Source organism: Eptatretus burgeri, chromosome 3, assembly GCF_056783735.1.
Source record: "Eptatretus burgeri isolate ZD-2024b chromosome 3, Ebu_testis_v1, whole genome shotgun sequence".
Classification (NCBI taxonomy): Eukaryota; Metazoa; Chordata; class Myxini; order Myxiniformes; family Myxinidae; genus Eptatretus; species Eptatretus burgeri.
The window spans coordinates 20,971,688-20,995,364 of record NC_140963.1 but is presented as its reverse complement, the minus strand read 5'-3'; the positions used below and the strand labels follow the sequence as shown (position 1 = coordinate 20,995,364).

Below are 23,677 nucleotides of genomic sequence, written 5' to 3'. Positions count from 1 at the left end.
CCGGATGCCCTTCCTGACGCAACCCTGGTCGCCTCTTACGACACAGGGATATGGTACACCTATTTTAACCAGGGTATACACCGGCCCAGTACACTGGTACTCATTTCGCCGACCTCGGAAGGATGACAGGCTGAGTCAACCCCCTGGTGTATTAATTCAGTGGCCCAACGGGGCTTGAACTCAGGACCTTTTGGATCCCAAGCCGCTGCCCTAACCACTGCGCCAACACCAGGCTATTGTGTGTGTGTATGTGTGTATGTATGTGTGTATGTATGTGTGTGTATATATATATATATATATATATATATATATATATATATATATATATATATATATATATATATATATATATATATATATATATATATATATACATATACACACACACACACACACATATATGTATGGTCCTGGCTTGGGATCCAAAAGGTCCTGAGTTCAAGCCCCGTTGGGCCACTGAATTAATACACCAGGACGTTGACTCAGCCTGTCATCCTTCCGAGGTTGGCGAAGTGAGTACCAGTGTACTGGGCCCGGTGTATGCCCCGGTTAGAATAGGGTGTACCATATCCCTGTGTCGTAAGTGGCGACCAAGGTTGCGTCAGGAAGGGCATCCGGCATAAAACCTGTGCCAAATCATTATGCGGATAATAACGGATGATCCGCTGTGGCGACCCCGAACGGGAGCAGCCGAAAGAAGAAGAAGATACGTACAGTACATACATACATACATACATACATACATATATACATATATAGATATACACATACACATACACATATACATATACAGTGGGGAGAACAAGTATTTGATACACTGCCGATTTTGCAGGTTTTCCCACGAACAAAGCATGTAGAGGTCTGTAATTTTTATCATAGGTACACTTCAACTGTGAAAGATGGAATCTAAAACAAAAATCCTGAAAATCACATTGTATGATTTTTAAATAATTCATTTGTATTTTATTGCATGAAATAAGTATTTGATACATCAGAAAAGCAGAACTTAATATTTGGTACAGAAACCTTTGTTTGTGATTACAGAGATCAGACGTTTCCTGTAGTTTTTAACCAGGTTTGCACAGACTGCAGCAGGGATTTTGGCCCACTCCTCCATACAGATCTTCTCCAGATCCTTCAGGTTTCAGGGCTGTCGCTGGGCAACACAGACTTTCAGCTCCCTCCAAAGATTTTCAATTGGGTTCAGGTCTGGAGACTGGCTAGGCCACTCCAGGACCTTGAGATGCTTCTTACGGAGCTACTCGTTAGTTTCCCTGGCTGTGTGTTTCGGGTCGTTGTCATGCTGGAAGACCCAGCCACGCCCATTCTTCAATGCTCTTGTTGAGCGAAGGAGGTTGTTGGCCAAGATCTCGCGATACATGGCCCCATCCATCCTCCCCTCAATACGGTGCAGTCGTCCTGTCCCCTTTGCAGAAAAGCATCCCCAAAGAATGATGTTTCCACCTCCATACTTCACGGTTGGGATGGTGTTCTTGGGGTTGTACTCATCCTTCTTCTTCCTCCAAACACGGCGAGTGGAGTTTAAACCAAAAAGCTCTATTTTGGTCTCATCAGACCACATGACCTTCTCCCATTCCTCCTCTGGATCATCCAGATGGTCATTGGCAAACTTCAGACGGGCCTGGACATGCGCTGGCTTGAGCAGAGGGACCTTGCGTGCGCTGCAGGATTTTAATCCATGACGGCGTAGTGTGTTACTTCTGGTTTTCTTTGATACTGTGGTCCCAACTCTCTTCACGTCATTGACCAGGTCCTGCCGTGTAGTTCTGGGCTGATCCCTCACCTTTCTCATGATCAATGAGGCTCCACGAGGTGAGATCTTCCATGGAGCCCCAGACCGAGGGAGATTGACTGTTATCTTGAACTTCTTCCATTTTCTAATAATTGCGCCAACAGTTGTTGCCTTCTCACCAAGCTGCTTGCCTATTGTCCTGTAGCCCATCCCAGCCTTGTGCAAGTCTACAATTTTGTCCCTGATGTCCTGAGACAGCTCTCTAGTTTTGGCCATTGTGGAGAGGTTGGAGTCTGATTGATTGAGTGTGGACAGCTGTCTTTTATGCAGATAACGAGTTCAAACAGGTGCAGTTAATACAGGTAATGAGTGGAGAATGGGAGGGTTCTTACAGACAAAACTAACAGGTCTGTGAGAGCTGGAATTCTTACTGGTTGGTAGGTGATCAAATACTTATTTCATGCAATAAAATGCAAATTAATTATTTAAAAATCATACAATGTGATTTTCAGGATTTTTGTTTTAGATTCCGGCTTTCACAGTTGAAGTGTACTTATGATATAAAAATTACAGACCTCTACGTGCTTTGTAAGTGGGAAAACCTGCAAAATCGGCAGTGTATCAAATACTTGTTCTTCCCATTGTACGAGGTCCGTCTAAAAAGTAACGGGACTGAGCCTGCTGTGTGCTCCACTTACACAACTTGAATGAACGGGTTGCGTCACAGTCTTTCACAACATTCCAGCAATATAAATGATTGGTGATGATTGACTGTGCTCATTGTGTGATTTTTTACAGGTCGTGCTTTACACGTTGTCTCGTCCGAGTCGTCCCGCTATGAGTCGTGAGCAGAGAGCCAATCTGAAGTTTCTTGCCAAGCTTGGCAAAACACCTTCCGAATCCTTCGCAATGCTGCAGCCAGTCTACGGGGAAGAAACGATTTCATGTGCACATGCATTTGAATGGCACAAGAGATTCAAAGAGGGACGGGAGGAGGTTGAAGATGATCCACGGTCTAAGAAACCTTCAACGAGCAGAACGGGGGACAACATCGAGCGTGTGAAGCAGATGGTGCGTGCAGATCATGGACTCACGATGCGGATGATTGCTGAGGAACTTTCCATCAACAAAGACACTGTCTGGAGCATCATCACTGAAAATCTCAATGTGCAAGGTGTGTGCAAAGATGGTCCCCAAGCTGTTGTCCAAGGACCAGAAACAGCAAAGAGTCACTGTCTGTCAAGACATTATCGAGTGCCTCGAGGACGATCCAGACCTGCTCGGGAGAGTCATTACTGGCGATGAATTGTGGATATTCGAGTACGATCCCGAGACCAAACGGCAGAGTCGTCAGTGGAAAAGTCGGGCATCACCAAGAACAAAGAAAGCAAGGATGTTGCAGTCAAAGGTCAAGGTGATGCTCATCGCGTTTTTTTGACATCAAGGGCATCGTCCACTTCGAGTTTCTACCACAGGGTCAAACAGTGAATCAATACGTGTACAAGGAGATCCTCTGGCGCCTCATGAGATTATTCCGGGACAAGAGGAAGGATCTGTGGGAGAACAATGCCTGGGTGCTCCACCATGTCAATGCCCCTGCTCACAGTGCCCTGAGCATCCGACAGTTTCTGGCGGAGAGGAACATACCAACTCTCGAGCACCTCCCGTATTCGCCAGACTTGGCTCCTTGTGATTTTTTCCTGTTCCCCAAGCTCAAGGGGGTTATCAAGGGGACCCGATTTTCTGATTTGGAGGCCATCAAAAGGGCCATGACGACGGAGTTCCGGAGGATTCTATAAGAAACCTTCCAGGGGTGCATCGAAGCGTGGAAGAAGAGGATGGACAAGTGTGTGAGACTGGAGGGAAACTATTTTGAAGGGGACAAGTTGCGATTTCAATATATTTTTTTGGAATAAAATTTCTGTGGAGTCAGTCTCATTACTTTTTGACGGACCTTTGTATATATGTATATATATATATATATATATATATATATATATATATATATATATATATATATATATATATATATATATTGTTGCGGTTTTCGCGCCCGCCGGCGTGCTGACGGCCACGTAACTCGAATCGCGGCACGTCGCCCACCGGACGGACAATCCAGTCGTGACCCTCTCGGACTAACGCCGGGAACCAGTCACGGGTGGACCTTTCGGTCTCACCGCGATCGAGCCAATCAGCCCCCGCGTGGGATAGGGTTGCTCGCCAAATTCGACCTACCTAAGTACCCACGCGGAGGGTAGACCGGGCGATCGCACCTCGCCGCAGGTCGACTTCGGACACGGGCCACTTAAGCGACCCGTTCCGTACTATCAGAATAACCGAGCGGTGTTATCGTCGACCTCGACGGTTCGATTAATTATCGGGCGTATTCAGCCCACTACCAACCCTTTACGTGAAGCAAGATGAGGATTCAATGGGGGAAAAGACGAAGCGAAGCGGGAAACAGTTCAACACAAAGCACATTTATTCGCGGCACACGGGAAGCACACTCATTCAATTCCACCAAAAGCACATAGAAAAACACAATTCCATTTACACAAAAAGCAAATATAAAAGCGAAAACAATGCAGAGCTAATACCGACTACCGAGCACACGGCAACACTTATACAATTCTACCTCACAGACGGCGCCGACAACACATACCCAAAACCAAGGAAAAGAATATCCCCAAGAATGAGGCGGGCCTGAGGCCGAGACCGGGTCGCGCCTACCCGTCTGGTGATGAGACGCGGAGCGGCGATGGCGCCGCAACCCGCGGGCCTCGTGGACGGTGTCTGGTAGGGGGTGGGAACGGGGCCCCCTTGGTCGCACTATCTCAGCGCGGGGGGAAACAGGAGGGGGTTGCTGATGCTCGGGGTATAGAGGATCTTTATTATCCCTGGTGTGCGTCTCCACCTCGGCCAGGTCGCGCTGCCGGCCTCCCTCGGGCGTGCAGCTCCCGGCACCGACGCGAGCACCCCCTCGTCTGCCTTCGCCGCTGCCGCCTCTCCGCCTCTGGACTCTTCTTTGGACTCTCCTCCCTTCTCGACTCTCTTCAGCTTCTCCAGCTACTGCAGGCTTCGGGCTCCAGACTTCCACACGGCTCTGACTGACGAACACGGTCCTTTTATCCCCCCGTAGCTTTGCCTTTGACCCCCTCCCTTTGACCTTTCACCTCGCTCCCCATTGGCCCGAGAAAAAGTGGGCGTGAAGGCTTTTTGATCCACAAATTTGCATATATCGATCGTTCTGGAGGCGGGGCCAAATCGCCCCTCGCTCACCGATTGGACGGCAAAAAGTGGGCGTGTGTCGTTTTTGAAGCACAAAATCCGTGATTTTGTACACGCTGTTCAACGTGCGCCCTGCACGAGTTCAACACCGGTACCCACAGCGGGGCAAGAACGGTGGCGATGCTACGGTTGCGAGGTGTGACGGGAAGGTCGTGGCGGTTGTGGTGAAGCGGCGTTGTGGTTGGTGGTTGATGTTGTGGTTGTGGTGGTAATCATGGCGGTTGGTCCAAAATAAAGATAGTAAAAGAAAAACGGCTATCCTGAAGAGTCGCAGCACGCATATATGACATGTATTCCCACTAGACAACGGGTTTGGGCCTAACTACACATGTACTTGCCGAGATACCTCACCTAAGGGACCTGAATGGTGGTTTGCGAATTTGGTAACCACAACACTACCCCCTCCCCTTTTTACAGACTCGTCCCGAGTCGTCAAATTTTCGTGTGCCATCATGTGTAGTTTTCCTGAGTACATTTTACCTACGGATCCCTGAGTGCGACATTCATGGTATTCGTGTCCCCAAAATAAATAACCTGAGGGCTGCGTAACTATCTAAACAAACTCACTCACACGGACGACTTAAATAAAATTGCCGGCGCTAAGACATACATGCCGGGGGCGCACTCATATTTACAGTACATCTTAACCTTAACTTACAAATTTTACACTAAACCATGGCCCAGGATCATTGAACTCTGCAAAAGAAAAGCAGTTAGCAGGGAGCCAGGCTGCCCGCATGCAGTCTCCGGCTCAAAACAATGCAGGTGACAGGGAACGTGGCTGGCTGCTCACACGCAGTCCAAGGCCTTCCCTTTTGAACTGAACGCAGTGAACCACAACGGTGCATGGGCTGCACAAACGCAGTCTCCGTGCCAGCTCAAGTGGCACACGCAATGAGCACAACGAATGGATGCATGAACACAAACACGGTGCACGGGCCGCCACTGCAGGCCCGTGTTGTAGCTGCCAACAGGGCAGTTCTTGCAGCTTGCAAACTGTTGCCTTGATCCTGGCGCACATGGAAATGAACAGGGGGGGGGCAAAGCAAAAATTGAACGGGGGCTGGTGAACATGGGCAGTGGGCATGGCATGGCAAAGGCAGCAGGCAAACACAGCCCGCAGAAGAAGGCCGCTGCAGGCAAACACAGCCCGCAGATGAATTGGCCGGCACAGGCCTTGAAGAAAACAGCCAGCAGATGAACTGGCCGGTACAGGCCTTGCAGCACAACAACAGCTGCCGATGAAGTTAGCCGGCCTCTGCCTTGCAGCAAAACACGGCCAGCCTTGAAGTTGGCCAGCCTTTGCCGTTCAGTGGAGGTTGGTGGAGGGAGTGCGGTGGTGCTGGCCACTCGGAAGGCGGGCTCGGACCTACCTACCTGTCTCCCTCCCACCTATCGCCTTTGCCTGTCACTGTACATACCCACTCCCTTAATTTGTCAAACCCCAATTTAGCCCCAACTTATTTTTTTATTGTTTTTATTTTTACTTCCCCACTATAAATCGTCCCCTAACCCCCTTTATCGTCTTTGTTCGGCTAACCTATCCTGTCACCTAGCCTACTCCCAACCCCTACGTTCCCTTCCCGGAGGGGAATAAGGGAGAGCTAGCGTCCTGTGTCGAGGCCCAACGAAGCCTCAGAATGGCCTCCCCAGAGTTCGGTGATCTAACCCAAAGTGGGTCCAGCGGCCCACAACGAGAGCAAGGGGATGGATGGTGCGGAGGGGTACATCTCCTAATCTACCCTAACCATTTAAGCGTTAAACTACCCCGGGGCTTTCAACAAGCGCCTCTCGCTTAAACTATTGGTTCTAACAACCCAGATTCCCGTCGCCTGTGTTGGTGTCCTCACAATTTCGGGCCTCGCCCCCCAATTTTCTCTCCGTGCCCTCACACGGTCTCCTGGCTGGGACACGTGGCTCCCTTTGGCAGGCACGACCCTCTGCCGATTCTCCCGCTATGGCACCCCCGGGCACTACACTGCCTCCGAGCCTACCAGCTCCCTAACACCGGGGAGTGCCCCCCATGGCACCTCCCCTGAAACGCACACGTGGCAGGCCGGCCTCCCGGGCCCCTTTCCGAGGGTCACCCGTGCCCACAACACTGCCCACGCGGCTAATGGCGCCCCGGGCCCCCGCACCAAGCAGGCGCACCCGTGCCCACTACTCTATCCCGGCCCCCCATGGGCCCATGGCCTACCGCGGCCGACTAGCCTGGTGCCCGGGGTACCCACTCAGCGATACTCACCTTTCGCAGCCACGCTCCCAAGCCCGTCAACAGGGCTCCTGCACCCCTCCAAATGGGTCTCGAGCCTACTTTCCCACCAACAACAAAACGACCTCCATTTTTCAATTTGACTAACCCAGCTAACTCACTCTACACTGACCCCGGGGTCCCTTGGGTGGGAGTCACTCCTCCCCCCAATCACTCATCGCACCATGCATTCCCCATTCACTCCATACACACAGACCCGCTGGCCTCACTCACTCACCATGTACTCACCTCACAACTCTCCTACTCTTCAACACACTCACCGCTGAACTCTGCCATCCTTCTAACTACCTCCCCTAACTAACTCGTGCTCCCACGTCGTCCCTTAAACTAGTAGCACGTTCCTTTTAACACTACGTAGCTAAGCTACGTCCCCTCTACACATCCACAAGTCTGTCCATGTCCTCAAATCAATCATTTTATTTCCCAACCTAAATCTGGCTAAATCTCTCAAACTAATCCATTCCACGGACTCCATGAGGACTTACCCCTGCCCCATGAAGTCGGTCTAACTAAGCTAACCCTTCCCCCTAACTAGTTTTCATCCTGTGCCCAGGTAAGGGGGTCTTCCACCCCTTGCCCAGGAATCCTGTACACCCGAAAGTGAGGCTTGCTTTTTTTTTTTATGCGCAGCACCTGCGCGGCAACTCAGAGCTCGCGCACTTTGCACCTGCCCGTGACGTCATGCAGCTGCACGTGTTCCTCGTCCCTCCTTGGATGGTACCATCCGGCAGAGATACCACTCCTGCCGGATTCCAACCACACGTGCAGCCATGACGTCACCGTGCGCAAAAAAAAACAAGCCCCACGTCTCGAGGGGTTCCCCACGCGAACACATGTGCTTTGCCCGTTGGAGCTTAACACACATGATCGCGTGGAGAACCCGTCCGGTCCAAATCCATTTACCTGCCTAAACTTTGTCCGTCCGCGGGATCGGCAAATCCACCGCGTGCGTTTCCGGACCGGGACTTCACTCTCGCAAGCGAGCACGTGGTGGTCTCGTGCGTTGCACAGCACGAACCTCGTGCTCACTGCTGGGTGAACCCGGCACGGTCCGCGAAACAACTACAGCCGCTACTCGGCTTTCTTTCTTTACATGTCGCCGTCGTCGTCGCCATTCGACCCACGCACACCTGCGTGTTACGACGCACACAGTCCACTCCATCACATTCACACCGGGAGACGCGGCTGCGTGCTCCCGCATACCAACCGACATCTCCCTCACATACCACTCTCTCACACACACGGTCTCCCTTGCATAACCCATACCACTCACACGTGGTGCTCCATTCACTCGTGCCTCACTCACACACGCGGGGGAACTCAACCGCGGTGCCTCATCCACACACCGTCCCTCACTCACACACGCGGGGGAACTCAACCGCGGTGCCTCACTCACACTGGCCGTTTCATCCACACACACGGCCTCACTCACACACGGTGCCTCACCCACACACGCGGGGGCACTCAACCGCGGTTCCTCATCCACACTGGCCGTTTCACTCACACACACGGCCTCTTCCACACACGGTGCCTCATCCACACACGGCGTGCTGGGAAGCACGCACTCCGGCACCATCGCCACCACACCACTCACACACGGGGTCGCTTCCACACACGGGGACGCACTCACGCCTTGCACCACACACACAGGGACAACCACACTGGGGACTTGTGTCCCCACAAGGGTCTCCGGGGCCTCTATACCCCCCAAGCTCGCCGTGCACCCGTCCACAGCACCCGTCCTCTCAACCTCGCAAAGCACGACCGAACTCACCTGGTCGTGATTCGCCTCAAGGGGGCATACTCCCTCCCCTTGTTCCTGGAGGAGGCCATCCAGGTGCTCGCACTGGGTCTCCACCCAGTCCGCCAGCTCACCCCCATTATCCTCCACTACCTCTGTGTGTGTGTGTGCGTCACTTACCCCGTCTTCATCGTGTAGTCTCTCCTCTATTTTTTCTGTCTCCCGTGTCTCTGCCAACTCTGTCACCTCTTCACCCTTTACCTCCCTTGTCTCAACTATTATTATTTCCTTTGTCACGGCCTTCATGCCCGCCTGCTGGCATCGGCCCATGTTCTGCGTCTCACCCCGCAGCTTTTTCGTTTCTTCCTTCAATTGCTGTGTACTAGCATCGATCTTTTCGTTCATGCTTTTTATTTTCGCATTCATTTGTGCCAGCATGGTGAATAGCTGGGCCATGTCGGATGCACTCAAGTGAGCCGTTTCGGCAGGGGTTGGGGAAGGGTCTTGGTGGAGAGGGGGGGGGGAGGTGTCATACACCGCGGCCGCTGCCGCACCCACCTCGGGCCCTGGGTTCAGTTGGGCGAGTCCGTGCTCCTGCACAATCAACATTTCCTGCTCGGGGATTCCATCCTGGACCATGGATTCTACATTACTACACATATACATTTCTAATACCCCCGGCTCCCGCTCGCCTTGAGACGCCATCTTGCTTCTCGTGAAGGGTTAATTTGCTCGCTCGTAATTTGGAGGGAATCGGGGGTCGCTTCTCTCACCCCTGGACCGATTCCCGTGAATTTCGCTGGAGACAGGAGAGCCTGTTGTCCCGCTCTCCAATACCAGTGCCGCGAGGAGGGCGATGAATTTGTATCGCACGACCTGACACCAGTGTTGCGGATTCCGCGCCCGCCGGCGTGCTGACGGCCACGTAACTCGAATCGCGGCACGTCGCCCACCGGACGGACAATCCAGTCGTGACCCTCTCGGACTAACGCCCGGAACCAGTCACGGGTGGACCTTTCGGTCTCACCGCGATCGAGCCAATCAGCCCCCGCGTGGGATAGGGTTGCTCGCCAAATTCGACCTACCTAAGTACCCACGCGGAGGGTAGACCGGGCGATCGCACCTCGCCGCAGGTCGACTTCGGACACGGGCCACTTAAGCGACCCGTTCCGTACTATCAGAATAACCGAGCGGTGTTATCGTCGACCTCGACGGTTCGATTAATTATCGGGCGTATTCAGCCCACTACCAACCCTTTACGTGAAGCAAGATGAGGATTCAATGGGAGAAAAGACGAAGCGAAGCGGGAAACAGTTCAACACAAAGCACATTTATTCGCGGCACACGGGAAGCACACTCATTCAATTCCACCAAAAGCACATAGAAAAACACAATTCCATTTACACAAAAAGCAAATATAAAAGCGAAAACAATGCAGAGCTAATACCGACTACCGAGCACACGGCAACACTTATACAATTCTACCTCGCAGACGGCGCCGACAACACATACCCAAAACCAAGGAAAAGAATATCCCCAAGAATGAGGCGGGCCTGAGGCCGAGACCGGGTCGCGCCTACCCGTCTGGTGATGAGACGCGGAGCGGCGATGGCGCCGCAACCCGCGGGCCTCGTGGACGGTGTCTGGTAGGGGGTGGGAACGGGGCCCCCTTGGTCGCACTATCTCAGCGCGGGGGGAAACAGGAGGGGGTTGCTGATGCTCGGGGTATAGAGGATCTTTATTATCCCTGGTGTGCGTCTCCACCTCGGCCAGGTCGCGCTGCCGGCCTCCCTCGGGCGTGCAGCTCCCGGCACCGACGCGAGCACCCCCTCGTCTGCCTTCGCCGCTGCCGCCTCTCCGCCTCTGGACTCTTCTTTGGACTCTCCTCCCTTCTCGACTCTCTTCAGCTTCTCCAGCTACTGCAGGCTTCGGGCTCCAGACTTCCACACGGCTCTGACTGACGAACACGGTCCTTTTATCCCCCCGTAGCTTTGCCTTTGACCCCCTCCCTTTGACCTTTCACCTCGCTCCCCATTGGCCCGAGAAAAAGTGGGCGTGAAGGCTTTTTGATCCACAAATTTGCATATATCGATCGTTCTGGAGGCGGGGCCAAATCGCCCCTCGCTCACCGATTGGACGGCAAAAAGTGGGCGTGTGTCGTTTTTGAAGCACAAAATCCGTGATTTTGTACACGCTGTTCAATGTGCGCCCTGCACGAGTCCAACACCGGTACCCACAGCGGGGCAAGAACGGTGGCGATGCTACGGTTGCGAGGTGTGACGGGAAGGTCGTGGCGGTTGTGGTGAAGCGGCGTTGTGGTTGGTGGTTGATGTTGTGGTTGTGGTGGTAATCATGGCGGTTGGTCCAAAATAAAGATAGTAAAAGAAAAACGGCTATCCTGAAGAGTCGCAGCACGCATATATGACATGTATTCCCACTAGACAACGGGTTTGGGCCTAACTACACATGTACTTGCCGAGATACCTCACCTAAGGGACCTGAATGGTGGTTTGCGAATTTGGTAACCACAACAATATATATATATATATATATATATATATATATATATATATATATATATATATATATATATATATATATATATATATATATATATATTGTTACAAATTTGGAATTCAATCGCACACAACATACAGGTTCCCTTAGTCAGCTACGTCGATAAGTGCATGTTCCCTAGATCGCTCACCTTCCATTGTTTAAATGTTTTGAAATCGATAAGATGCGCTGCGGGTCGATTTAATAGTTAGGGAATGAAACAATGGAGACGTCCCTCCCCCTCTTCTGCAAAGAGGAAGAAGAACCCTGCCATCCCGTGACGTCAACAACTCCCTCCCACCCGTGGTTGAGCGGGCGGGGGGGGTGGATCACGAGGGCATAAGTCACGCCGGGTGCGGGGGAGGGGGTGAAAAGGATAAAGAGGACATCTTTTCTTTGTCCCAAGAGAGTTAAAAAGAGTTCGTGGAAAGAGTTCGTGGAAGTCCCGTGGCAGAGTTCGTGTGCTGAGTCCCGTGGGAGGAGTAAGCTTTTTGCTTCGGCAGTTGGGGGAGTCGGGAGGAACCCAGAAGCCAAGGAGCTGCATGGAAGTCCGGGCGGCGCGGAGACTCGAGCTGGAGGCGCAGCCTTGACTGCTGTGTCGCGCAAACCGCGCGTTCGTGTGGAGAGAGCCGGAGAGAGCTCGCCTGCCACACGGAAGGCCCGAGCTCGACCGCGGCTACGCTCGCTGCCGTGGGGAAGGAGCATCGTGGGTCGCCCAAGCCAGACACCACGAGAGTGTAGGTAACCTGCAACGGTCTCGTGAGACTCGTTCGGTCTGCCAAGTCCCACGCCATAATATAAAGACCCAAGAGGTCCAGTCTGACCCCATTGCCTTTGATGGGGTCTTTTTCCTGCTTTTTCTTTCGAATGAATGTTTGTGGCGCCGAGTCCCGTAAGTAAAACTGTGTAAGTGACTGTACATTAATAATTGCTTATAGAAGGTTGTAGTTCTTTTGTTGCTTGTATAATTGCATACGTGTTTTGCCTTATTTAATTGCATACGTGTTTCATTATAATAAATGTCCTTGTGTAAATGTAAACCTGCTCGTTTCGTCCATTCCCTCATTGACTGAACATTTCGTGTGTTGGGAGTTAGAAAGCCGTTGGTTTGCCATAATAGGGGGACATTTTGACCGACGGTTCTCGGCGATTACACCGCTAGGAATCGCGCACGGACAAGCTCGCCTCGGCGGTTTGTTCCGTACGAGATCTGTTCGAGGGTGGAATACCCCGGTAGTTGGATCACATGGGTATTTAGGTACATTGAAGATTGGCAATCGACCCTACCCCACGTGATCTGCCGATTGGCATATTTCGGTTCTTGTACAAGGACCCGTCGCTCGGAGTTATCCGGGCGGCGATCTCTATTCCGGGCGATCGGTCGGGCCGACTCGACTTGCGGCTCCTTTCAGAGCGGTCGGTTGGCTGCCGACCCCCCCGGCCTGCAACAACATATATATATATATATATATATATATATATATATATATATATATATATATATATATATATATATATATATATATATATATATATTGTTGCGGATTCCGCGCCCGCCGGCGTGCTGACGGCCACGTAACTCGAATCGCGGCACGTCGCCCACCGGACGGACAATCCAGTCGTGACCCTCTCGGACTAACGCCGGGAACCAGTCACGGGTGGACCTTTCGGTCTCACCGCGATCGAGCCAATCAGCCCCCGCGTGGGATAGGGTTGCTCGCCAAATTCGACCTACCTAAGTACCCACGCGGAGGGTAGACCGGGCGATCGCACCTCGCCGCAGGTCGACTTCGGACACGGGCCACTTAAGCGACCCGTTCCGTACTATCGGGATAACCGAGCGGTGTTATTCATCGACCTCGACGGTTCGATTAATTATCGGGCGTATTCAGCCCACTACCAACCCTTTACGTGAAGCAAGATGAGGATTCAAAGAAAGAAATGACGAAGCGAAGCGGGAAACAGTTCAACAATAAAGCACATTTATTCGCGGCACACGGGAAGCACACATTCAATTCCACCAAAAGCACACAGAAAAGACACAATGCAATTTACACAAAAAGCAAATGTAAAAGCGAAAACACAATGCAGAGCTAATACCGACTACCGAGCACACGGCAACACTTATACAATTCTACCTCACAGACGGCGCTGACAACACATACCCAAAACCAAGGAAAAGAATACCCCCAAGGATGAGGCGGGCCTGAGGCCGAGACCGGGTCGCGCCTACCCGTCTGGTGATGAGACGCGGAGCGGCGATGGCGCCTCAACTCCGCGGGCCTCGCGGACAGTGTCTGGTAGGGGGTGGGAAAGGGGCCCCCTTGGTCGCACTATCTCAGCGCGGGGGGAAACAGGAGGGGGTTGCTGATGCTCGGGGTATAGAGGATCTTTATTATCCCGCGACGAGCGTCTCCACCTCGGCCAGGTCGCGCTGTCGGCCTCCCTCGGGTGCAGCTCCCTGCACGACGCGAGCACCCCCTCGTCTGGTGTCGCCGCCTTTCCACAGCTCCGTCCCCTCCGTTCCGACTCCAACGCACACGACGAGCAGCTCCACCGCCCGCGAAGTCTTGACTCTCTGTTTCCGCCTCTCCGCCTCTCCGCCTCTCCGCCTCTCCGCCTCTCCGCCTCTCCTTTACCCACTGGACTCTCCTACTCTCCGCCTCTGGACTCTCCTACTCTCCGCCTCTGGACTCTCCTACTCTCCGCCTCTCGACTCTCCTACTCTCCGCCTCTCGACTCTACTGGACTGACGAACCCGGTCCTTTTATCCGCCCCGTAGCTTCGCCCTCTCAGCTTTGACCCCCTCCCTTCGACCTTTCACCTCGCTCCTCATTGGCCCGAGAAAAAGTGGGCGTGAAGGCTTTTTGATCCATAAATTTGCATATATCGATCGCCCTGGGGGCGGGGCCAATTCGTCCCTCCCTCACCGATTGGACGGCAAAAAGTGGGCGTGTGTCGTTTTTGATCCGTTTTTGAAGCACAAAATCCGTGATTTTGTACACGCTGTTCGGCGCGCGCCCTGCACGAGTCCAACACCGGTACCCACAGCGGGGCAAGAACGGTGGCGATGCGACGGTTGCGAGGTGTGACGGGAAGGTCGTGGCGGTTGTGGTGAAGCGGCGTTGTGGTTGGTGGTTGATGTTGTGATTGTGGTGGTAATCATGGCGGTTGGTCCAAAATAAAGATAGCAAAAGAAAAACGGCTATCCTGAAGAGTCGCAGCACGCATAAATGACATGTATTCCCACTAGACAACGGGTTTGGGCCTAACTACACATGTACTTACCGAAATACCTCACCTCAGGGACCTGAATGGTGGTTTGCGAATTTGGTAACCACAACACTACCCCCTCCCCTTTTTACAGACTCGTCCCGAGTCGTCAAATTTTCGTGTGCCATCATGTGTAGTTTTCCCCTAGTACATTTTACCTACGGATCCCTGAGTGCGACATTCATGGTATTCGTGTCCCCAAAATAAATAACCTGAGGGCTGCGTAACTACCTAAACAAACTCACTCACACGGACGACTTAAATAAAATTGCCGGCGCTAGGACAGACATGCCGGGGGCGCACTCATATTTACAGTACATCTTAACCTTAACTTTCAAATTTTACACTAAACCATGGCCCAGGATCATTGAACTCTGCAAAAGAAAAGCAGTTAGCAGGGAGCCAGGCTGCCCGCATGCAGTCTCTGGCTCAAACAATGCAGGTGACAGGGAACGTGGCTGGCTGCTCACACGCAGTCCAAGGCCTTCCCTTTTGAACTGAACGCAGTGAACCACAACGGTGCATGGGCTGCACAACGCAGTCTCCGTGCCAGCTCAAGTGGCACACGCAATGAGCACAACGAATGGATGCATGAACACAAACACGGTGCACGGGCCGCCACTGCAGGCCCGTGTTGTAGCTGCCAACAGGGCAGTTCTCGCAGCTTGCAAACTGTTGCCTTGATCCTGGCGCACATGGCAATGAACAGGGGGGGGGGGCAAAGCAAAATTGAACGGGGCTGGTGAACCTGGGCAGTGGGCATGGCAAGGCAAAGGTGAGCAGGCAAACACAGCCCGCAGAAGAAGGCCGCTGCAGGCAAACACAGCCGGCAGACGAATTGGCCGGCACAGGCCTCGAAGAAAAAACAGCTAGCAGATGAACTGGCCGGCACAGGCCTTGCAGCACACAGCTGCCGATGAAGTTGGCCGGCCTCCGCCTTGAAGTAAAACACGGCCAGCCGATGAAGTGGCCAGCTCTTGCCGTTCAGTGGAGGTTGGTGGAGGGAGTGCGGTGGTGCTGGCCACTTGGAGGGCGGGCTCGGACCTACCTACCTGTCTCCCTCCCAACCTATCGCCTTTGCCTGTCACTGTACATACCCACTCCCTTAATTTGTCAAACCCCAATTTAGCCCCAACTTATTTTTTTGTTGTTTTTATTTTTACTCCCCCACTATAAATCGTCCCCTAACCCCCTTTATCGTCCTTGTTCGGCTAACCTATACTGTCACCTAGCCTACTCCCAACCCCTACGTTCCCTTCCCGGAGGGGAATAAGGGAGAGCTAACGTCCTGTGTCGAGGCCCAACTCAAGCCTCAGAATGGCCTCCCCAGAGTTCGGCGATCTATAACCAAAGTGGGTCCAGCAGCCCACAACGACAGCGAGGGGATGGATGGTGCGGAGGGGTACATCTCCTAATCTACCCTAACCATTAACTGTTAAACTACCCCGGGGCTTTCAACAAGCGCCTCTCGCTTAAACTATTGGTTCTAACAACCCAGATTCCCGTCGCCTGTGTTGGTGTCCTCACAATTTCGGGCCTCGCCCCCCAATTTTCTCTCCGTGCCCTCACACGGTCTCCTGGCTGGGACACGTGGCTCCCTTTGGCAGGCACGACCCTCTGCCGATTCTCCCGCTATGGCACCCCCGGGCACTACACTGCCTCCGAGCCTACCAGCTCCCTAACACCGGGGAGTGCCCCCCATGGCACCTCCCCTGAAACGCACACGTGGCAGGCCGGCCTCCCGGGCCCCTTTCCGAGGGTCACCCGTGCCCACAACACTGCCCACGCGGCTAATGGCGCCCCGGGCCCCCGCACCAAGCAGGCGCACCCGTGCCCACTACTCTATCCCGGCCCCCCATGGGCCCATGGCCTACCGCGGCCGACTAGCCTGGTGCCCGCGGTACCCACTCAGCGATACTCACCTTTTGCAGCCACGCTCCCAAGCCCGTCAACAGGGCTCCTGCACCCCTCCAAATGGGTCTCGAGCCTACTTTCCCACCAACAACAAAACAACCTCCATTTTTGTTAATTTGACTAACCAAGCTAACTCACTTTATACTGACCCCGGGGTCCCTTGGGCGGGAGTCACTCCTCCCCCCAATCACTCATCGCACCATGCATTCCCCATTCGCTCCACTCACACAGACCCGCTGGCCTCACTCACTCGCCAAGTACTCACCTCACAACTCACCAACTACTCTTCAACACACACACCACTGAACTCTGCCATCCTCCTAACTACATCCCCTAACTAACTCGTGCTCCCACGTCGTCCCTTAAACTACAGCACGTTCCTTTTAACACTACGTAGCTAAACTACGTCCCCTCTACACATTCACAAGTCTGTCACTGTCTCAAAATCAAAAAAATAACTTTCCCAACCTAAATCTGGCTACAATCCCTCTAATCCATTCCACGGGCCCCATGAGGACTTACCCCTGCCCCATGGAGCCGGTCTAGCTAAGCTAACCCTTCCCCCTAACTAGTTTCCATCCTGTGCCCAGGGTAAGGGGGTCTTCCACCCCTTGCCCAGAAATCCTGTGCACCCGAAAGTGAGGCTTGTTTTTTCTTTTTTTCTCTTTTTCCATGCGCAGCACCTGCGCGGCAACTCAGAGCTCGCGCACCTGCCCGTGACGTCATGCAGCTGCACGTGTTCCTCGTCCCTCTTTGGACGGTTCCATCCGGCAGAGATACCCCTCCTGCCGCATTCCAACCCCACGTGCAGCCATGACGTCACCGTGCGCATAAAAAAAAAACACAAGCCCCACGTCTCGAGGGGTTCCCCACGCGAACACATGTGCTTTGCCCGTTGGAGCTTAACACACACGATCGCGTGGAGAACCCGTTCGGTCCAAATCCATTTACCTGCCTAAACTTTGTCCGTCCGCGGGATCGGCAAATCCACCGCGTGCGTTTCCGGACCGGGACTTCACTCTCGCAAGCGAGCACGTGGTGGTCTCGTGCGTTGCACAGCACGAACCGCGTGCTCACTGCTGGGTGAACACGGCACGGTCCCCGGAACAACTACAGCTGCTACTCGGCTTTCTCTCCTCTGTCGCCGTCTCCGTCTCCATTCCACACACGCATACCTGCGTGTTACGACGCACACAGTCCACTCCATCACATTCACACCGGGAGACGCGGCTGCGTGCTCCCGCATGCCAACCGACATCTCCCTCACATACCGCTCTCTCACACACACGGTCTCCCTTGCATAACCCATACCACTCACACGTGGTGCTCCATTCACTCGTGCCTCACTCACACACGCGGGGGCACTCACCCGCGGTGCCTCATCCACACACAGCGTGCTGGGAAGCACACACTCCGGCACACTCGCCACCACACCACTCACACGTGGTGCCTCACTCATACTGGCCGTTTCACTCACACACACGGCCTCACTCGCACACGGTGCCTCACCCACACACGCGGGGGCACTCACCCGCGGTGCCCCATCCACACTCGGCGTGCTGGGAAGCACGTACTCTGGCACCATCGCCACCACACCACTCACACACGGGGTCGCTTCCACACACGGGGACGCACTCACACCTTGCACCACACACACAGGGACAACCACACTGGGGATTTGTGTCCCCACAAGGGTCTCTGGGGCCTCTACACCCCCCAAGCTCTCCGTGCACCCGTCCACAGCACTCCTCCCCTCAACCTCGCAAAGCACGACCGAACTCACCTGGTCGTGACTCGCCTCAAGGGGGCATACTCCCTCCCCTTGTTCCTGGAGGAGGCCATCCAGGTGCTCGCACTGGGTCTCCACACGCTCCGCGAGCTCACCCCCATTGTCCTCCACTACCTCCGTGTGTGTGTGTGTGCGTCACTTACCCCGTCCTCACCGTGCAGTCTCTCCTCTATTGTTCCCATCTCCCGTGTCTCTGCCAACTCTTCACCCTTTACCTCCCTTGTCTCAACTATTATTATTTCCTTTGTCACGGCCTTCATGCCCGCCTGCAGGCATCGGCCCATGTTCTGCGTCTCACCCCGCAGCTTTTTCATTTCTTCCCTCATTTGCTGTGTATTCGCATCCAATTTTTGTGTATTCGCATCCATCGTCGTTTTCACTTCGTTTGTATTTGTATCCATCTTTTCATCCATTTTTCGTATATTCGCATCCATCTTTTCGTTCATTCCTTTCATTTCGTTTTTCATATTCGCATCCATTTTTTCGATCATTTTCGCATTCATCTTTTCGTTCATTGCCGCCAGCATGGCGCATAGCTGGGCCATGTCGGATGCACTCAGCTGAGCCGTTTCGGCAAGGGTTGGGGAAGGGTTTTGGTGGAGAGGGGGGGGGAGGTGTCATACACTGCGGCCGCTGCCGCACCCATTTCGGGCTCTGGGTTCAGTTGGGCGAGTCCGTGTTCCTGCACAATCAACATTTCCTGCTCGGGGATTCCATCCTGGACCATGGATTCTACACATTCTACATCCATTTCTAATACCCCCGGCTCCCGCTCGCCTTGAGACGCCATCTTGCTTCTCTTAAAGGGTTAATTTGCTCGCTCGTAATTTGGAGGGAATCGGGGGTCGCTTCTCTCACCCCTGGACCGATTCCCGTGAATTTAGCCGGAGACAGGAGAGCCCGTTTTCCTGTTCTCCGATACCAGTGCCGCGAGGAGGGCGATGAATTTGTATCGCACGACCTGACACCAGTGTTGCGGATTCCGCGCCCGCCGGCGTGCTGACGGCCACGTAACTCGAATCGCGGCACGTCGCCCACCGGACGGACAATCCAGTCGTGACCCTCTCGGACTAACGCCGGGAACCAGTCACGGGTGGACCTTTCGGTCTCACCGCGATCGAGCCAATCAGCCCCCGCGTGGGATAGGGTTGCTCGCCAAATTCGACCTACCTAAGTACCCACGCGGAGGGTAGACCGGGCGATCGCACCTCGCCGCAGGTCGACTTCGGACACGGGCCACTTAAGCGACCCGTTCCGTACTATCGGGATAACCGAGCGGTGTTATTCATCGACCTCGACGGTTCGATTAATTATCGGGCGTATTCAGCCCACTACCAACCCTTTACGTGAAGCAAGATGAGGATTCAAAGAAAGAAATGACGAAGCGAAGCGGGAAACAGTTCAACAATAAAGCACATTTATTCGCGGCACACGGGAAGCACACATTCAATTCCACCAAAAGCACACAGAAAAGACACAATGCAATTTACACAAAAAGCAAATGTAAAAGCGAAAACACAATGCAGAGCTAATACCGACTACCGAGCACACGGCAACACTTATACAATTCTACCTCACAGACGGCGCCGACAACACATACCTAAAACCAAGGAAAAGAATACCCCCAAGGATGAGGCGGGCCTGAGGCCGAGACCGGGTCGCGCCTACCCGTCTGGTGATGAGACGCGGAGCGGCGATGGCGCCTCAACTCCGCGGGCCTCGCGGACAGTGTCTGGTAGGGGGTGGGAAAGGGGCCCCCTTGGTCGCACTATCTCAGCGCGGGGGGAAACAGGAGGAGGTTGCTGATGCTCGGGGTATAGAGGATCTTTATTATCCCGCGACGAGCGTCTCCACCTCGGCCAGGTCGCGCTGTCGGCCTCCCTCGGGTGCAGCTCCCTGCACGACGCGAGCACCCCCTCGTCTGGTGTCGCCGCCTTTCCACAGCTCCGTCCCCTCCGTTCCGACTCCAACGCACACGACGAGCAGCTCCACCGCCCGCGAAGTCTTGACTCTCTGTTTCCGCCTCTCCGCCTCTCCGCCTCTCCGCCTCTCCTCCTCTCCGCCTCTCCGCCTCTCCGCCTCTCCGCCTCTCCTTTACCCACTGGACTCTCCTACTCTCCGCCTCTGGACTCTCCTACTCTCCGCCTCTGGACTCTCCTACTCTCCGCCTCTCGACTCTACTGGACTGACGAACCCGGTCCTTTTATCCGCCCCGTAGCTTCGCCCTCTCAGCTTTGACCCCCTCCCTTCGACCTTTCACCTCGCTCCCCATTGGCCCGAGAAAAAGTGGGCGTGAAGGCTTTTTGATCCATAAATTTGCATATATCGATCGCCCTGGGGGCGGGGCCAATTCGCCCCTCGCTCACCGATTGGACGGCAAAAAGTGGGCGTGTGTCGTTTTTGATCCGTTTTTGAAGCACAAAATCCGTGATTTTGTACACGCTGTTCGGCGCGCGCCCTGCACGAGTCCAACACCGGTACCCACAGCGGGGCAAGAACGGTGGCGATGCGACGGTTGCGAGGTGTGACGGGAAGGTCGTGGCGGTTGTGGTGAAGCGGCGTTGTGGTTGGTGGTTGATGTTGTGATTGTGGTGGTAATCATGGCGGTTGGTCCAAAATAAAGATAGCAAAAGAAAAACGGCTATCCTGAAGAGTCGCAGCACGCATAAATGACATGTATTCCCACTAGACAACGGGTTTGGGCCTAACTACACATGTACTTACCGAAATACCTCACCTAAGGGACCTGAATGGTGGTTTGCGAATTTGGTAACCACAACAATATATATATATATATATAAATATATATATATATATATATATATATATATATATATTTATATATATATATATATATATATATATATATATATATATATATATATATATATATATATATATATATATATATATATATATATATATATATATATATATATATATATATATATATATATATATATATATATATATATATATATATATATATATATATATATATATATATATATATATATATATATATATATATATATACACATATACATACATATATATATATATATATATATATATATATATACACATATACATACATATATATATATATATATATATATATATATATATATATACATATATATATACATATATATATATATATATATATATATATATATATATACATATATATATATATATATATATATAAATATATACATATATATATATATATAAATATATACATATATATATATATATATATATATATATATATATATACATATATATATATATATATATATATATATATATATATATATATATATATATATATATATATATATTTACAGGGTGTCCCAAAAAAATACACAACTTTTCATCTGCAAAGAGGATGGTCGTAACATTTTTTTTTTTAAGATATATGGCTGGATAGAAAGCTGAAAGGTTTAAGTTTATTGTACCAATGTCAAAATTGCCACCTAAATTTAAATTTTGGTATCGAATCGTTATTTTCTTTAAGACCACATGTTCGACGTTGGCTCCACGTTGTCCGATCACTGCCTGCAAACGCGTTGTCATGTTCTCCATCACTTTGGGAAAAGTTTCCTGAGGAATGTTCTGGATTTCTCGGTGGATGTCTTCCTTTAGCTGATCAAGACTCTGAGGCCGAGGGTTTCCGTAGATCCTGTCCTTGAGATACCCCCACAAGAAGAAGTCTGGAGGAGTAACGTCAGGGGAATACGGTGGCCACTCAACGTCTTCGTAGAGGGAGATAAAGCAGCCCTCAAAATGTTGGTTGAGAAAACACCTTGTTTCCCTGGCTGTATGGGGCGGTGCCCCATCCTGCTGGAACCACTGGGTTCTCATCTGGATCAGGTTGTTTCTCCTACGGGCCTGAATAACTAGCTCAGGCAGATAGAATTCCCGAATCATTTCGCGATAGTTCCTCTGGTTTACCGTGCAAGTGCGTCCCTGGTCATCTTCAAAGAGGTATGGACCAATTATCCCATACCAACCAACCGCCACCCACATGGTGACTTTGAGAACAGATCGAGGCACCAGTTCAGTTGATGCATTACCAGGATTTTCAGTTCCCCAGTACCGAAAGTTTTGCTTGTTTACCTCCCCGGACAAGTGAGCATGGCATTCGTCGTTCATGTGAAGTTTTTTGAGGAAGTCTGCATCTTCCTCCAACTTTCCTGAGAACCAATTTGCAAAGTCTAGTCGTTTGCGTTTCTGTTAATCAGTTCGCACCGTTTCTGTTTGAATTTTGTATGGAAAGGCAGGAATGTCTTGGCGAAGGATCCTCTGAACGGTGCTCTTATGAATGTTTGTCTCGGCAGAAAGTCGTCAAATCGATTTTTTTGGACTCTGAACAACCGCCTGTCTCACCATTTCCACATTTTCTTCACTCCGACCTGTCCTATTCTGACCACTGTGACCCTTGTGAAGGTCACAGATGGTTCCCACATTGGCAAACTTTGCGATGGTGCACTTTATTGTCCGAAAGTTTGGTGCATGGCGCAAATGGATACCGAAATGTCTCGAGTAAAGACGTTGCACCTGTATGACACTTTTCGTCTGGTGCCAAAGTTCAAGGATTTTCTTCCGTTGTTGTATGGTCAGTCTTGGCATTTTTCTGGTGCTTGCTTGGTATCACAATAAACTTCAGGGTCTCTGCAACAAGAAATGAAGCATTAGTGACAAAATTACTGCTTTTTTAGGATCATACGAAGCATTTTAAAAGTTGTATATTTTTTTGGGACATCCTATATATGTATTTGTATATATATATATATATATATATATATATATATATATATATATATATGTATGTATATATGTATGTATATATGTATATATATGTGTATATATGTATGTATATATGTATATGTATATATGTATATATATGTGTATATATGTATATGTATATATGTATATATATGTATATATATGTATATATATGTATATATATGTATATATGTATATATATATATATATATGTATATGTATACATATATATATATATATATATATATATATACATATATACATATATATATATAATTACAGTTGATCATGGAAAAT

At 51.4% G+C, this 23,677-nt stretch overlaps 1 protein-coding gene across 4 annotated transcripts in view; it reads left to right on the top strand.

Annotated features, from left to right (window-relative positions):
- The window catches only part of LOC147029511 (histone acetyltransferase KAT7-like), a 130,357-nt gene that overhangs the window by 37,353 nt on the left and 69,327 nt on the right, over positions 1 to 23,677 (top strand). The gene's annotated exons all lie outside the window — the stretch shown is intronic.